Raw genomic sequence first — 18660 nt, 5'->3', positions numbered from 1 at the left:
CTCTCACGTTCCCTCTCATGTCACAGTCTGGCTGCAGGCCACACGGAACGCATCATTTCGCCATGTATTGGCAAGGATAGCTGCTGATGTACGATGGAATGTATTTTGATACAGTCTTTGGCTCTCTTGATAAGGTCAGTGCAGTTTTGAAACTTTTTGGTCAAATTCTTTGCCTGATGATAAAAACTGACATTCCCGGATTGCATTAACGGAGTTCAATTGGGGACACTGCACAATGGCAATCCTTTATCTTGAAAAAATGTTGTCGTGTAACTGTGGATATCTTCCACACGACTTTGTTAAAAGAAATTTTTTGTTCTCCACGTAGTGATTCATCAAACCAGTCTAAATTCTGTATACTGCTCTTGTAAATTTCCCAGATTTTGCAGAACTGATGCCAACATTCGCATACTGTATACCATACATTGGGAAGAAATCTGTAGTGAGCAGGCACGTTCCCCTTCTTAGTCACGTGGCTTAAATACCCAGGCCTAACGTCGTGCTTCGGTATGTGGCACACTTACGAAGGAAACCGCGTGCAAACGCTCGTACGAGCTATTATTGAGTGTATTCGAGGTTGTACTGTGAATTACAGGGCAGGGGGTCGGGGCCAGGAAAAAACGTTTCTGTATTTTTGTTTCCACAAGACGCAAATATTCGGGCTAAGTGGATGCGAGCAATTGACCACAGAGTTCACACCTGGGAAGACTTCTGTTGCTTCTGCAGGACATTTCTCCGAAAACCACGTAGTTACTGAAGGTAAAATTAGAGTAGCACATGGTTCTTTTCCTAACAGTTAGTACAACTATTCCCAAGTTGACACCGGACGATGTTCCTTCTTTGTTTCCTGGACATCTATCAAATGTATGTTTGTTTCTGCTGAAAGGAAATCACCAGAGGGAAGACTTTGAATTTCGTTGTTGAGAAGAACGAAACCTGAGAGTAACATGAGAGTACGAGGAGACTGCAGAGTATGACGACTTCGCGAGTCTAAATGAACTGACTGAGTTTTCCTATCAGAGAACCACGTATTTCGTATTCTTTTAAAGACTGTGTCAAAGACAGCTAACTTATTTTGTGTTCTGTACAACTTTTAATGTATTTCCGAGTAGGAAAACGTCAAAATAGCTGTAACGTGTCTTGCAGCAACTACAGGTGTAACTGTTGAAATGTTTGGAATCCCCAGTTGGTCGGATTAAAGCAAGACGTTAAAGCAATTCAGAGGCGTTTAAAAACAAAGAAAAAGCTACTGCTGTTTTGCTTCCTAAACATCCGCACAATCATTCCAAATTTGCCAAGACTGTTGCGGGACACAACTCCTAACGCCTAGAAACAAGAAAAATAAACTGCTACACTTTCTCGAGGCTTATATACATACATAAACAAAAATGGTATTTACTTCACTAATAAAACAACGGTTAACGGTACACCACACTGGGTACTAACTATCACTTGTGCCAGCAAGCTGCGTCACACTCCATAGTCGCCTCTGCTCGTACACACTGCTAACAGGTGTTTTCGAGATGCGTGCGGTTCGCGCGAGTTGTCCTTAGCTTGGGAGTCCAGGTCAAGGCACTGATACTGCTTTTTCGGCCGGTGTGTCCTTTTCGTGTTAGTAATGCCGCCAGAGATCAAATTTTCTCCTACACTTTAACTGTTTAGCAATTACGGATAATAGCCCAATTTGGCACGGTAATTCTGCGATAATTGCTGGCCGAATTAGAGCGCGTTACTTTCGACAATTATGTTCTCTCTCTCTCTCTTTATATACACACAACAGAGCTATTAGCAGGAAAATCATAGCTGGAATTTAAGGTGTTGGCAGTGCCAGCCAACAGCAGTTTCCAGTAATGTTTTAACTGACTTCAAAACAGAGATGAAAATTGCGTTGTGATGCACTGGAAGGGAATTTGAAAGTGCGAGTGACGGCAACCAACACGCGCGTTCGCAACAGCAGCTGTTCAGCTGTTTGTATTTCCATTCGGGCCTTTTTACGTCTAAATACAGTCCGCCGGTCGTAAAAAGCTGACGCAGCGACTGAATTCACTGGAGCCATTACTGCTATTACGAGGGGGAGGGGGTAGGCTGCACGTTTTCGTTCATTTGTACGGTGACTGATACCTGTTGAACAGCCAACGTTAACGAAGGGCAAGGTGGAGAATGAAAACTAACTTTGGCGTCGTCAAAACTTGTCTGGACTCCCAGGTCGTGGAATACAAATGGAGGAGAAAAAGAATGCGTAGTTTCTCTGTTATCCCCCTGGGTCCCATAGGTTCATAATGTGCTGAAAAGAGTGCTATCTACTTTTTGTTGCCATATAATCGTCTAGGAAAATGGAGTGATACTACGAGTGTAGCAGATCGCCTTCACGAGAAGCTTTTAGAAGCTTTAAATGTAGGAAGACGCAGTATAAACATGAATGCAAACTCAATGATCATCAGAGAGAATGAAAATACTTGTCGACGGTCAGTTGGGACTCTCGTGGAGTACACAGCTGAGCTCCAGAGAAATGTGAAGGTGTAAGGGGGCGATGAAAAAGTATCCGTTTAAGGTCGTCGCTGCAGCGTATTTGCAACGTTGCGAGTGTGTAAGCACCGACATGTAGGCAAAGGATTAGCGTAGCTTTCCTCTCTTTCCGAGGTGCGTGCGTTGAAAACGGAAACAATCTATGGCGACGTTACTACACCAAATGCTTCCAAACAGTACCAAGGAGCTGTTTGTTTTTCCTGGTTGCCGAAGGACAAACACCGGTAGACATCCATCGGAGAATGAAGAATGCGTATGTGGCATCATGTCTGCCGAATACCACCATTGTGGAACGGTGCGCGAAATTCCGTGATGGTCTCGAGTCACCGTGTTCTTTGGTTAGCGTGGCCCGGTATTCCTTCTTTCCATCTAGGAACCTGGCGTTTCCGTCACTGGGGAACGGCCCAATTACGGCCTGTAATTAAGGCTGAACGTCCGGGGAAACTGCGACAAGGAATGTTCCTGCTTCACGGTAATGCACGCCCCCAAATCTCAAATGCATTGCAGAAGCTACCCCGACTCAACTGTGAACACACTTAAGCACTCGCTTTAGAGTGCTGATCTCTTCCCATGTGGTTTTCACGCCTTCGGTCCCTTGACAAAGGCCTTCAAGGGTCGCCGATTCCTGTGGACGAGGATGTGCAGCGATTAATTACGGATTTCTTCACGCAGCAGGACATGCTGGGTCGCCGATTCCTGTGGACGAGGATGTGAAGCAATTAATTACGGATTTCTTTACGCAGTAGGACATGCTGTTTTACCAAATGGGTATCAAGAACCTGGTGCTTCGTTTGGATGATTACCTCAATGCTCTCGTCAATTTTGACTGATTGGGATACCTGTTCTGGACTCTAAGGCCTACGAACCGAAAATTTTGGGTCACCCCTGCTCAAAATAACGTGAAGTTAAGAACAGTATTTAATGACATGGAATAAAACATGGAGGAGAGAAAAAATAACGAAAATTTGACTAATAAATGGCACTGTAAGCGTCAGAATAAGCATACCAAAAGATGTGCGGCACACGGCTGTTACCAGAATGAGATTTTCACTCTGCAGCGGAGTGTGCGCTGATATGAAGCTTCCTGGCAGATTAAAACTGTGTGCCCGACCGAGACTCGAACTCGGGACCTTTGCCTTTCGTGGGCAAGTGCTCTACCAACTGAGCTACCGAAGCACGACTCACGCCCGGTACTCACAGCTTTACTTCTGCCAGTATCTCGTCTCCTACCTTCTAAACTTTACAGAAGCTCTCTTTCGAAGCTCCCACACTCCGCTGCAGAGTGAAAATCTCATTCTGGAAACATCCCCCAGGCTGTGGCTAAGCCATGTCTCCGCTATATCCTTTCTTTCAGGAGTGCTAGTTCTGCAAGGTTCGCAGGAGAGCTTCTGTAAAGTTTGGAAGGTAGGAGACGATATACTGGCAGAAGTAAAGCTGTGAGTACCGGGCGTGAGTCGTGCTTCGGTAGCTCAGTTGGTAGAGCACTTGCCCGCGAAAGGCAAAGGTCCCGAGTTCGAGTCTCGGTCGGGCACACAGTTTTAATCTGCCAGGAAGGTTCGCACGGCTGTTAGTTTTGCGTCCGAGACGCCCGGCGTGACTATCTCCATGAGGGATCGAGCGATGCTGGTAGAGCTCTTTGACAAGAACGTGACAATGCACCTGCAGCCGTGCGGAAGTGCCAGACAGTCAGGGGTATGGAGAATGCAATCTGGAGAAAATGATTACAAAGTTCGAAAAAGACAGGTTCTGTTGAAATGCAATCTGGAAGAGGGGGAAAGCAGTTGATACGATGTTTTCCGTACGTCGGACATGCCAGCGAGTACGGCGCGTAAGATCCTACGAAAGATCCTGCACTGCTATCCATACAGAATCACCAACGTTCAGCAGTTGTTTTGTACTGACCTGCCAGGAACACAAACATTCGCTCTGGAACTTCTTGCTCGCATTGCAGTTGACAGGGAATGTCCATGTAACATTGTGTTGACAGACGAAGCTCATTTCCACCTCCAGGGACATGTCAAAACCTAGAACTGAAGAAGATCGACAACAGAAAATTCGCACGCTCATCAACCGGTACCACTCCATTATGTAAAGGTCACTGTTGTGCGGGTTGATGGCATCATTTGTGGTGGGGGCGGAAATGAGTCGTGCGGGTCCCGTTATCTGCACCGCCACTGGTGAACGGTGTGAGAGTCGTTTTGCGTACCAACGTCATTTCAATCCTTTAACGACGAGGGTGTTTGGGTAGGATCATTTTTATGCAAGATGGAGACCTCCACGCACTGCACTGCCAATAAAGTGGTTGTTGGCAGAGGCATTTCGGAAATGCTTGCATTATCAGCCGTCTTTTCCCTACCGGCTGGTCGTCCAGATCATCTGACCTTAATCCGTGTAACTTATGGATTTGGGTTTATCTGAAAGATAACGTAGCTGGACAGAAGGCACGCAGCGTGGAACACATTCTGAACGTGACCCCTAGACACTCCTGTCCGTTGTGGAATATACTGTCTCTCAGTTTCAACTTGTGGTAGAAAACGGTGGATGGTTTATTGATCGTGTCTTGCACCAGTCTCATAAGAATTGGAAACGAATGTTATTTTGCTTTTTCTGTCGTTTCTGGCCCCAGGACAAAAGCTGCTACTTTGCTGTTTATTTGGTTTTTTGGCCTCAGGACAATTAAAAACCATTTTTCCCCATTCGATGTGGTACGATCTTCCCATGGTGGATGGTCTTACCTGCCTAATAGTTCCACAACTGTTGACGGTGGAACTTGTGCAGTCGTGCACATTAAACAGTACGGACGGTGTAATGTGCAAGTCAAAGCATAGCCATCGTTTTCCAGTCATTTACGTTAAGACGCTTATAGTGGTATCTATTGGAAATATCTTTTTGTTCCATGATGATCCCACCATCCGTCAATAACACGCAGTTCAAATTTGACGTTATCCTGAGGAGTAATATCATTCTACTGCGTTTGAAAACTGGAACTTTAATTATAGACATCCTTATTACTTTCACACTGGACAATAATTAGATATTGAAAACAACAACCAGTCGCATTATTTCTAAGCATTATCAAGTCACAGCAGCTAGTATGTGTGTAAGTAACACTGATTACTGGAGAAGATATTTCTATTACAATAACAAGACCGTCACAGAATCTGTTGCAAACATGAAGGTTTAGAAAAATCAGCATATAGGAAGGAACAGACCTGTTTCCCTTTGCCTCTATAGCTCTTCGTTTCTACACCCATGTCCATGCCAAACATATGCTATATGAAGATCATACTGCCACGATCATCGCCACGATCATCGCCACGATCATCGCCACGATCATCGCCACGATCATCGCCACGATCATCGCCACGATCATCGCCACGATCATCGCCACGATCATCGCCACGATCATCGCCACGATCATCGCCACGATCATCGCCACGATCATCGCCACGATCATCGCCACGATCATCGCCACGATCATCGCCACGATCATCGCCACGATCATCGCCACGATCATCGCCACGATCATCGCCACGATCATCGCCACGATCATCGCCACGATCATCGCCACGATCATCGCCACGATCATCGCCACGATCATCGCCACGATCATCTTAGAATATCCTGAAGGGGTTTACTGCCAATGCGTCATTAACCGACATTTAATTATAAGAAATTGTACCAAAGGTGAGGTGTTAGTGAAAAACTTTTGATGCAGCTTTGCCGTGAACGTGATGATACTACCATGTCATGCGAGTTATGATATAACGACGAAATCAGTATGGCGTCTCCGGAGTTGTCGACCGCCGTCGTCGCATCGTGTCAAACGTCATTTTGACATCATTTCCGAGTAAGCCTTGCGCGTCATGAACGCGTCCCTCAGCTGCCCAGGGGTTACCAGAGATCAGTAAGGCCGGCGGCTACGTGTAGCCCTGCACCCTCGTGACCGCCGACACGGGCTCGGCACGCCGCAGTGCCGGTTACAAGGGGCAGTGCCAGACGAACTCGTGTCGCTGTCGCCAGACGCGCCCGTACCGGGGCTTCCGGCGCAAAGTAGCTGCCGGGCCCTGGGGCCGCTTTTTTAATTAATAACAAGCAGCCGCGGCTTTATTAAAAAAATTCGCCAGCACAGCCCGGCTCAGCAGAGGCGCAGGCGGGCCAGGTAGGTAGGTAGGTAGGCAACCAGCCAGGCAGGCAGGTGCTGCCGTGTTGTGCCGCCCGCGGGTCGCGGTGCGCCTTTGATGTCCGGCGCGGTCGATGCGGCTTTTGTGCGGCGCAATCACTGGCGGCTGCTGCTGCTGCTGCTGCTGCTGCCGCCCGCTCGCAAAGTGACCGGCAGTTCAATTCGGCCTCGCGGCAGCCTGGAGTCATCGGCAAACAGCCGCTCGCCGAGCGCCGTTTATCACTGGCGCCCCCGCCAACGCACGATTTGGCCGCTGTCTACAGGTGCTCCTGGATTTGGCGACAATGTGAATCTTCCTCTTCGGGCCTTGCGGTGGGAGCCGCACAGGCTATTTTCATACTGACTTTCCACTCAGTACTGTTTGTTTATTTGCAATCTATTTCGAGGTCTTTTATGGCTTTATCTCAAGGCACTCAAGTGTATCTACCGTGACGCTGTGCCACGGTATGCTCCAATGCAGGGCCTGTCACGGCGTGCCTGACTACAAGCGGCCGTGGTTGGTTGGTTCTGGGGTTTGATGGGGGCTATACATCGAGGTCACGAGTCCCGTGTCCCAAACAGACATACTTGTAAAAGGCCTATACAGTAAAAGCGTAACCTCTGCACCGAGAGGGAGGGAACACGAAGGGGTACAGAGCTTAAATGAGCACCGCAATAACACAAAATAGAGGACACTTAAAAGGAGCAGAGCACCAATACTTGACTAGAGTAAAACAGACTACAGTGGTTGATGGATCAGGTAAAAGGTCAACCACTTGACTACAAACGAAGAACCTGCAGCTGGAAAGCGTTGATAGAAGTACCAACACAACTTGTTACCAGAAAAGACACTATTTTGGTATCCACGTCACAATTAAAAGTCGCTGGAGTGGGTGTAGCCTGAGAAATCATGCGGGAGCGCCCACCCTAGAGTGAGTGATAAAACCCGGCTGCTCGGATAAAACGTAAAAGTGGGTCAGCTACAGAGGCATCGTCACCTAGAATTAAAGCAAGTGCAGCTGGTAAATTAATAGGACTGCCGCAAGGGGGGCTAAAAGGGGGCAGTCCGTCAGAAGATGGACCACTGTCAGCCCTGCATCACAGCGACACTATGGCGGGTTCTCTCGGCGAAGGAGGTAGCTGTGGGTCAACCGCGTGTGTCCAATTCGGAGACGGCAGAGAACAACTGAGTCCCTACGCGTGCCGCTCAAGGATGAGTTCCATACGGCCGTGGACGACTTGACCATGCGGAGCTAATTTGGCATGTTCAAGACAGACCATTCAGACCTCCAGACATCGCAGACCTTGTGATGTAGGGCTGACCGGAGGTCTCTTTCCATGAAATCAAGCTCCAGGGGTGGCGAAGTGGTGGCCTGCTTGGCCAACCGATCGACACGTTCGTTTCCTGGAATACCGATGTGGCCCGGGGTCCACACAAACGTCGCTGAACGACCACACTCGGCGAGAGCAAAACAGCACCTTGAACACCGCCCACCAAAGGGTCCCGAGAAAAACACTGTCGAGTGCTTGCAATACACTCAGGGAGTCACTGCATATGACAAAAGACTCCCCAGGGCAGGAGGTAAGGTGAGCGAGTGCACGATCAAGAGCAACCAGCTCCGCAGTGAAAACACTGCTCCCACAAGGCAGGGAACGCTGCTCAACGTAGTCGCCGTGCATGGAAGCAGACGCAGTGCGTCCGTCGACCACAGACAGCGGCTGGGGAGGCTGGGGCACGACACTCTTCAGAGCCGCGGTGTCAGCGCAGTTTGGCCTTCGCTACACGACAGGCGTTCACAGGTTCGGTAACGCACTGCAAGGTGAGAATCCACGTATTTCTAATTTGATGAGGATGCATTTAAAGCGAAAATAGCATTGCGAAAGGGACAAATTCTGAGGAAAAATACATTCCATTTCCCTAACCTCAGAAGCTTTGAAGAAAACGCGAGGTTGACGAATTCGTTGTGGCCTTCAAAGAATTACAAGTATAGTTTTATAAACTTTAACGAGAACAGTTCAAATATTACACCTGTTTTCGAACTGTTCTCGTTCCCGTTTGAGTGGAAAGCGCCGCTGTGCAGGAGCATATGTAACCGTTTCACCTGAAATGTAATTTCCATTTTATACATAAATATTTTTACGTTAGAACTGTTCAGGATGTCTACATTATTTTCGACAAGGAGAATTTCCGTGCATCCATCATGAGTTTGCAAACGTGATAGAATATTTCTATTGGAATGTGTTTGTGAAAACTTTTCTTCCATTATGAAAGTACATAAATCACGATTATGTGGCATCCCGACGGTGAAAATCCGTGAAATTGTCCCTGTCGGTTTGCATGCAGACAGGTTGTACCAGATAAAAATTGTATTATAATTTCAGTGTGCCAAAAATGATTAATTCAAATGGTTCAAATGGCTCTGAGCACTATGGAACTTAACTTCCGAGGTCATCAGTCCCCTAGAACCTAGAACTACTTGAACCTAACTAACCTAAGGACATGACACACATCCATGCCAGAGGCAGGATTCGGACCTGCGACCGTAGCGGTCGCGCGGTTCCAGACTGTAGCGCCAGGAACCGCTCGGCCACTCCGGCCGGCATTAAGTAATTACAAAAATTTGTTTCGTTTGTGATCTATGTTGTTCGGAAATATGTAACCAATTTCGTGTGCAGCACAACTTCCCCCTCACACGCCGCGGCGTGGCGTGGCGGCGGTGGTGGTGGTGGTGGTGGTGGGGGGACGCTAGCAAGGTTCGCCTGGTACAGCGCCCCGGTTCCCTCGCCGTGGATAAACAGTACCACGTGGTATCGCGCTTCAGAGGCAGCTACTTCCATTAGCTCTTGCTGTAAAGTGAACTTTTCTGGCTTTGAAAGTGTTCTACAGTTGTCAGGTGTTGCGAACGAGTGTTTAGTGTTGGCGCTGTATTAACAACATTACAGCACGTCTGAACACGAGATTCGCAGTGAAAGTGGTCGTCCTAGAACCACGGCCATCGGCTGTGAGTATAATGTTCTGCTGCAAACTATCCCTCCGAATTCGACAGAGCAATCGACAATGCACAATACCAATCGGTTGTGACGGATACGGCTCAAACAATGCAGTGCAGGAAAGCGGCTAGTTTTCTCTGGGTACAAAGACATGTTCGACTGGATAAATTGAACCTAGCTTGTGTAAGGCGAAGTTGATGGAACTCTTAGTACTGAACAAGCCAAAAACTCCACGCTACCAGGTCGACGAACGGACTAACGCTAAAGGGCATAATTTAATCAGGCTTCATCTGTACCATCCACCTTTAAATCTGACAGAATATGTGGGCCTAGATGAAAAGTAATGTGTCCTAAACAAGAAATTTACGCTCAGTGAGGTTGAAATGCTGACAAAAGAAGTAATTTCAAATTCTACATCACAGGACTGGTCTCAAGTTGTGAGCCATACCAAGGGTGTGTTTAAGGAGACACGGATTCATGAAGGACTGTGTCGAGTTTTGAGTAATGCGTCACTTCTCTTGTTGCTGTGTCAGCAACTACTAATTTTGCCTAAACACAGCAGAATTTACAGATATACATCTCACTAAGATTCTACTGCAGTTGGAATACTGACAGAACTTAAAACAGCGTATTATTAAACTAGCAGCAGAATGCAAGATATGTCCGTAGTTATGAGGAGGCCCATTCTCGGTATAAAGCTAAATGTGCGGCTTCTCCATTTTCATTATTGCAAAACCCACAGCAGTTTGCGTTTCAAAGGCTGCTGACGGTCCTTGAAAGTCACATTATTTCATTTAAAAACTTCTGTAGTGGCTTGAATACCGCGGTAGATATGGAAGTTTCGCATATAACTCATGTGGCAAAATGCTCTGCTCTTTGTGTGCTGTCATTTGCCAAAATCTTGTTTGGATATCTAACACACTTTGAGATACGGGGGATTTATGAATATTTCATTCTGGCTTTTTCACTGGCGTGTGCGTTCGTGACGGAAACCTTTACACATATTCCATTTTCTGGACATTGGAGATAAATAGCGATATTCTTCGAGGTTTAATAAATAATACGTTACCTACATTTTATATGGCGCAACATGTGACCTAACACACACCAAACGCAAACTCGTAGAGATCCCTGTTTTCAACTACATACTTTAAGAATTTCTCGCAGTAGTTTAGCTAATACCGAAATATCACAGTAACTATGACCATTAACGGAATAATAGGTTATTCATCATGAAGCTGACGAAGCTGTAAGGTGTGCGAGACTCACAGTTTATTACCGTATAGTTTCTCTAAAAGGTGCCTTTTGTAGGCAAATTTGACTGTTTCCCGATTTAACAAACCACAGGTGCCCTGTATCAATTTTTTTCGTCAATACTTTACCTTCACCACTGGGGGACATTATAAACAATTATCTTTTACAAGCTGTATTCAGGAGAATAGAAGCAGCAGACCGAACTCAGCCAAAATTTATTTTCATAGGATTACCAATATGGTAAGACGACTAATCGACTATTCAGAAACTATCCTAAGGGATGCTGAGACCGTCCTAAGGGATGCGCACAAGCGACTCATACTACAGAAGAGAATGACAAGAATCCGCGCTCACATCCTGTTAAACAAGGTGTGCGCGCACCAAAATTTCCCACCAAAATGCTATGCAGTTCACGTTAACAGTTCTTCCAAAATTATGTGAAGATCGTAGCCCTGCTTACCGAAACCGATAATTGACAATTAAGGATGTTTATCAGCAAATTTTTGACCAAGAAGTTCACTTTCTCCTGCGTAAATACACATGTGGCATCAATAATAAGGCGAGTAAGGCTGCAATGGAACCGTTACGTAAGCAGAATGTCACCGACCCAGCATCACTTGAAAGTGTGAAGCTATAGACCTCCTGGGAGGGAAGCCTCTGTAGAAAAATAAACGCTGGGAACTGGAACAGGCTTTTCAGCCCAACGCTTGAATGGTTACGATGGTCTCAGCTGACAGGATCCTACGTATCTTCTAGAAAGTTACAATTTTGAGCATTCATGCCGTGAAATGTGTATTTTTGGTTGGCTGACGGGAAATTTCGAATGTGAGGCGCCGGTGCCTGACGTAACGTCAAAACGTAGGCTTTGCAAACAGCACCCAAATGGTGCTGCTACTGTCGTAAATTAAACTTACTGCCATGTGAGTTTTACCGACTGCAAAAAAGCAAAGATTGGTTTCTGAAAAGTTGCTGGGATAACAGAAGTTACGTTAGCATTCCTAACGAAAAAATACATACATGTCCCATAACCAAAGTTTGCAACTGTCACGATACTGTTATACTAAGACACCTTAATGATGGGCCACATTATTGACACAGGTGTACAGCGGCCTTCTTGAACATGTCTTAGTTTCAGTTTCAAAAATGCTAAAATCTAAAGCCAAGATCGCGTAAGTATGTCTTTACTTGCAAAAGAACCGGTTTCGACCGACTTTGCTGCCATCTTCAGGTCTTGAAAAATTTTTGTTGTAAAATGTTTTTGTCTTGTGTTGGACCTTCGCGCCAAGCTGTTATGTAAATGAAATGTAGGACATTATATGAAGGTTTGTAATAAATGGAACATTTAAAACGTACTTCAACGCCATCTTAAGTGGATATTCAATAGGTAGAGTGTGTCGTGCTAATGTAAGCAGATGTGCTACTGTGATTTTATTGTTTACTGTGTTCTTGGCCAAGTGCACAACGTGATTGTTTATTTTAAATGTTTTATTTATGATAAACCTTTATATAATGTGCTACATTTTATCTACGTGACAATTTGGCGTGAGGCCGCAGCTCCAGGTGGGTACGTTTTGTAACAAAAATTTTTGAAGATCAGAAGATGACAGCAAAGCCTGTTGAAAACGGTTATTTGTAAATGAATATATTTGCGCCCTCGCATCTAAAATTTTTATACTGAGTAAAACAGATCGTTGCTTATGATTTCTGAACATTAGAATCGGGCCACATACTTTCGGAAAAAGTGTCCAGTGATATCTCTGTAACATTCGTTGGTCTATGTCTACGCCTGCCTGTGTTCTTAACGTTCTATTCGCTATATGGCTCAGGGTGTGTATGTTTTCACTCTATTACTAGCCGATTAATCCGCGTAGATTTTACACTAGGAACACGGGACAAAATGTGAGCTTTCAGGCTTCCTCGGTAAAATTCATGGGTTACAATTACTTTGTGTTCAGTCTATTTATTTTCTCTGTCACGATATTTCTACAACTTCCCTAGCTGCCTTCGCCAGCTGTCCAGCACAAATTTCGTTGCATGCTGTTTGGACTGCAGCCAAAAGTGAGCGAGTCACATTAACAACAGTTTCCCGTGTCGTTAAACAATGAACAGCCAACAGTTAACAAAAATTGAGAATCAACAAAGTTATGCCAAAGTGTAAACAATAGAGTAAAAGCATGGTAAGAGTAAACATTACACTAAAATATCTCTAAGTAGGCTTAGAAAGATCTTTAACCTGGCTCAGAGTTCATTGGAAAGAGCGTCGGAAAATATCTCAGGGCTCGGTCTCCTCTCGTATGTCAATGTCTGTTAGGTTGCTTTTCCGTGAAGGGTTTTGTGTTACGGAAGCTTCGTTACTGTATCTTCGCAACGATTTGCAATAGCTTTTCTGTATGTTCTGAATTTCTGTTGACAGTTTCAGAGTTTAACAACGAGAAACAATCGCTAGAGTGGCGCGCAGCTTGTTAGTTGTCCCGTTCTTAGTTTGGTTGGGGACTAAACATCGAGCAACGAAACCTGCCCTCCGCACCTAACGAAGCCAATTCGGGAAAGACTCGGTAAAGAGAAAATTACTAGGCGGCTAGCAAACAACAAACTTGTAAGCCACATATTTCTCCGCGAAAGCTTGGAAATCCACAGTTTGTCCAGCGTTCCTAGTGTAAAATCAACGCAGCTTAAGCCGTCAGTAATATGGTGAAAACACCCTGAGCCAGCTAGCAAATAGAACGGGAAGAATAGTCCACGACTGACGTAGGCATAGACCAAAGAATACATACACGTTACTTACTCTTTGGAGACCTTTGTGGGGAACATCCGTGAAGCTTAACAAACATATGAAAGTTTATAATTACCAGATGGTTCAAATGGCTCTGAGCACTATGGGACTTAACATCTGGGGTCATCAGTCCCCTAGACTTAGAACTGCTGAAACCGAACTAACCTAAGGACATCACACACATCCATGCTCGAGGCAGGATTCGAACCTGCGACCGCAGCAGCAGCGCGGTTCCGGACTAAAGCGCCTAGAACCGCTCGGCCACAACGGCCGGCTAATTACCAGATGCATAGCTGGTTCTACATGTTTAGAGATGTTTACAACTGTCACTATTCTTGCAACGGGATGATGGAAGTAAGTACGGTGACATTAGACAAAACTACTCTTATTACACACATATCTGAATACTATGGGAAAAGTACTCGCATTTAATAGGCTGAGGGGGAAAAAAGTTACCCGTACTTTTAAGAAGCGATATTTCTACACTTCTATTTACGGTTGGGTCCAGCACTGCACGTCTGGGTTTCCTTTTATCTCGAACGATCGTTCAGAGATACGGACTTATTTTTACCGAAAGCAAAAGCAAATATCCTGCTGTACTCCAAGCGCAAAAGCCATATGTAACAAAATTTTAAATATTTGGGACCCGTGCAAACTAGATAGAGAATACATTGGAAATTAAGGGAAATGCGAATGTGGTGTACTGCGAAATTAACCACTGACGGGAGACAATGGTATTACAGTAATAAAACGTCACGAATTCACATGCTTTATAACTTTTATTTTTCCGCCAGCACATATAACAGTAAGCGCAACTTACTTAAGTTTCCAGTCAGATTATTACGACGTGGAACAGTTCTGAAACTTCAGAGAGGAACTTTGCATTTCACGTGCGTGCGGGAGATGTGAAGCGGGGATGCTTCTGTAACTATTAATTTAATACACAGTACCTTGTTCAGCTGCTCCAGCTGTTGGTTGGTATTGTGGACGGTACTCGTAAACTAAGTAACTACCTAGATACCTCTACAGCGCAATCGATAATCTTACCTCTTCCGTCACTCTGCCCATACACAGACCGCTGGTTACATTCTGTATCAGCAAAGCTTGTGTTCGCTTTTTAGATAATGGGAACAACACATACCGGATGGGACCAGTGGGACCCCTCTCTTCCCGTCTCCTGGGTGTGTTTCGTGGCACATCTTTACATTTTGTTGCCGCGAGTGGAGATTAGTTGGTAGACTTCAGTAGTCGGAAATATGTAATAGTTGTGTACGGCAAGTTATGTTGCCTTTATGTGATACTACAGACGGACATTATGTTACGTAGCAATGAATCTGAAACAGCCCTATCACCACACGGTGATCCAGACCATTTCTAGTGTTCACATCGTGTTCGTCATTAACAGCCAACTTTGTATTTTCACTCGATATCAGCACGTAAATACGTCAATGTGTCTTTCTAAAGCAGTCGGATATTTGCACATTTGCTGCCTCCTTTTTATGACATTATATTTGACGAAACTAGCGGAGAATACAATAAACCCGTCAGCTTTGACCAGTGACGCTGTCAACAAGGCAACTATGACGTAAGACAAACATGCGCATTAAAAGTGCGAAAGCTCGGGTTCGCCGAGGGTATGCAGTGATTTTGGGCGGAGAAGTCCTAGGTGTTAACGCCGTCAAATAACGTGAACATCTGAAAATTCAGACCACAGTGGAGGAAAGGTGGTTGTGACGAATGTTGACTTGGCCATCTCTCAAGGAAATTACCACTTTCCAGCCTAAGCAAAACCTCGGGATATACTACAGATCAGCCAAGAGAGCCTTTATTTAAAAATAAAAATAAACAGAAGCAGATGCCAACGTCACTAGTCAAAGCAGAAGAGTACTGTAAGGAACTTTACAATACCCAACATTCACACGTACCTGCCACATACGTCGTGGAAAAGAGAGAAAAAAAAAGGACAACTCCTTTCGTAGAATCCTGAACCACTTAAGATTCTGCGTTCAATAAGGTAATGCCGTATTTGTCCTAGTTACTGCACTATTGCATTACTCCTAATTCAATCATCGCAGAGTAAACACAATCCCAGTCGCAATGAGATATTATGTTGACAGCGAAAAATATTTAAGCCGTACGCGACTTAACTATCTCAGTTTTCGGTTTTAAATGAAAATAAGTATCAGGAATTTATTCATTGGTGAATATGAAGTAATTGTCAACGAGAAGAGGACATTTAATGACAGAATACATAAACGAATGGACATGCGTGTTAGCCAGTCATCAGCCGCAAACACAATATTCGTGGTAGGGCAGTCGTATTAAGCGCGAACAGGCGGAAGCTCTGTTAGCCAATTACACACGTTCATCCGTGAGGTGTCCGGTAGGCGACCAGTAGCTGCCTGCAACGCTACAGTCACTTTAAGCTGGCTGCTGCAGCAGTACTCGCGCGCTATTTGTGTTGGCTCTGCGTGTTTACCTTGGCAGGTGGAAAGCCCTCCCGGCCATAGCGTTGTGGTTACATCCCATAGCGACGGTTCGTCTGCACACACTTCCTTGCTTGTCACTGTCACACGACCACACCCGCCTCTACACTGAGCGGAGTCCACAATGAGGCCGACGGCGGGCACCGTGTAGGTGGCGCTGTACATCGAGAGGAGGTTCAAGTTTAACGTCCCGTCGACGACGGCGTCCTTAGAGACGGTTCACGAGCACCGGTTTCGGAAAGATGGGGATCTTAATCCGCCCCGTCCTTCTCAAAGGATCTGTCTCGGCATTTGTCCCAAGCGAGTTGGAGAACCACGGAAAACCTAAATCTAGATGGCCGGACGCGGATTTGAAGCTTAGTCCTCCCGCTTGCGAGTCCACTGCCTTTACCACTGCGTGCTACTACAGGCTCTTGCTGTCCGTCGTCACATCGTCGAATCAATAACGTGACATTCATATTCATTTCCTTCTTTTCGTACGGTCCATATTACACTGTTCCAGATATTTGACAATTTTTTTTTTATAAAAGTTAGGACCACGCACTAGCTTTTATAAAATGTATGATGAAAGTACCCTTACTACACCGTCATCGATTTTATAAAATGTCTTTTATAGAAGATATTTGAAAAGTTCTTTTACAGTACAACACTATCCCCTCTAGCGTGGCACCGCTGTACTCAAATTTTCGCAATTTATTTTTATTCATCTTCGTGGCCGAATGCCCTTTCTGTCACCGCTATAGTCAGTTTCGCTAAAGGCCCCCCCCTCCCACACACACACACACCAACCTACCGACCGACCAATTTCGTGCGCAGCTTACATACATACCTCCCGACCGACTTTACCCAGCGGTTACAGCGCCGCAGTGACAAAAGACGAACTTTTGTCGGTCGGTTGGAACGACAGCGCTACACGTGTCGCAGTCTGTGGGAGAGACGGTGGTGGTCGTACCCAACCGGCCGCCCGACAAAGAAAAGTTGGTCTGTAGGTTGGCCCAAGCACCTACACACGTACAATTTGTCGGCCGGTCGGTTCGTGTGTGTGTGTGTGTGTGTGTGTGTGTGTGTGTGTGTGTAGGGCTCTTGAGCAGAAGTAGCACGCGCCATCTGTGTGTGAATTGTGTAAACTTTATTCGCTGTGATCGTATTTGAATTGATCGTGTCTTCGACCATAAATATAACAGACTGGCCGTGACGTCATTTTCGTGGCTCCAACATCTCTGGGCTAAAGTCACGTGAATGTTGGCAAAACGCGGTTGTTTCGTGTTGCGCTTATGGCTGTACCCAGCGTTTTGTCGGGGGAAATGGCATTACATTTCAAGTGTAAGTGTAACTACGGTAGTGCAGATGCGTTTATTGAAATCTGGTGAATTGACTTTTTACACTTGAAATAGAGTATCACGTAAATTAAAGTGTTGAAAGGGATACCTGTAAAGGCAGACTCCTATTACATTTTGGAAACTACCTGTGATAATTCGGTTACAGAAGTAAGTATAACTGTTTCTCGTTCCTACTCTTAGGTTCCCTAAGGATGAAAACCGAAGGCAGCTTTGGATACAGGCCCTGAAACTTTAAGCCATCTGCACATACGCGCCTTTTTGTATATACAAGTGAGATTATAATAAGGTAAGAGCACCTATAGTCGACACATGAAGAGAATTTTTTTCTACATTCTAATACTATTAAATAAATGTAGGCTCCAAAATTATTTTCTGAAACTTCAAAGTCTCACCTTTCATCTAAAATATCATTTTTTGAAACTGATAGTTTAAACTTGTGTAAAAATAGTAGAAACTAAACCTTTGAAGTGCACCTAAAATTGATACTCTAAAATGGACCTGCTCCTAAAGTCGACAATTTTGGCACCTATAGTTGACATAATTCCCATATCCCATTTTTTTTTATAAGTGACTAGAGCTCAAAACGCGGCGAATCCAATATTTAAAGTTTTGACCGAGCCCACTCTTACTGTTTAAAGGAATTTTAACGACATTTTACATTAATTGATATTTTATAGTAATTTCGTCCCGCTGACCACCAGAGGGGTGTTTGATGTATTTGTTAGATTTTATAAATTGTACTGTGAACAAATCCAGGTAAAATGTAGTTCTGACATAATTTTTCGCAAATAAAAAAGTAATTTTTGTTGGAAGCGTTTGGCAGTCAATTGAGAAATGTGGGTAAAATACGATACAAACATAGGATGGAAGACCGCTGATTTGAAATCCCGCCACGTTTTCCCAACAGTCACATAGTTTATGGTGGAGCCACACCAGCCCTATAGCTTCTCCACAGCGAGGCCGGTCTACTAGTATCTATGGTCGAAGGATCGTGTATTTTCCAAGGCGGGAAGTGCGAAGCACTCTGACATTAGCCAAAACGGGAGTGTGAAACCGCTTAAAAACCACGCCCAAGCTGCTTGATGCACCAGCAGCTAAGATCGACAATCGGCCGCGTGGAAACGACCT

This window comes from Schistocerca cancellata, chromosome 7, assembly GCF_023864275.1.
Source record: "Schistocerca cancellata isolate TAMUIC-IGC-003103 chromosome 7, iqSchCanc2.1, whole genome shotgun sequence".
Taxonomy (NCBI): Eukaryota; Metazoa; Arthropoda; class Insecta; order Orthoptera; family Acrididae; genus Schistocerca; species Schistocerca cancellata.
The sequence above is the reverse complement of the archived record's forward strand: the minus strand, read 5'-3'. Positions refer to the sequence as shown.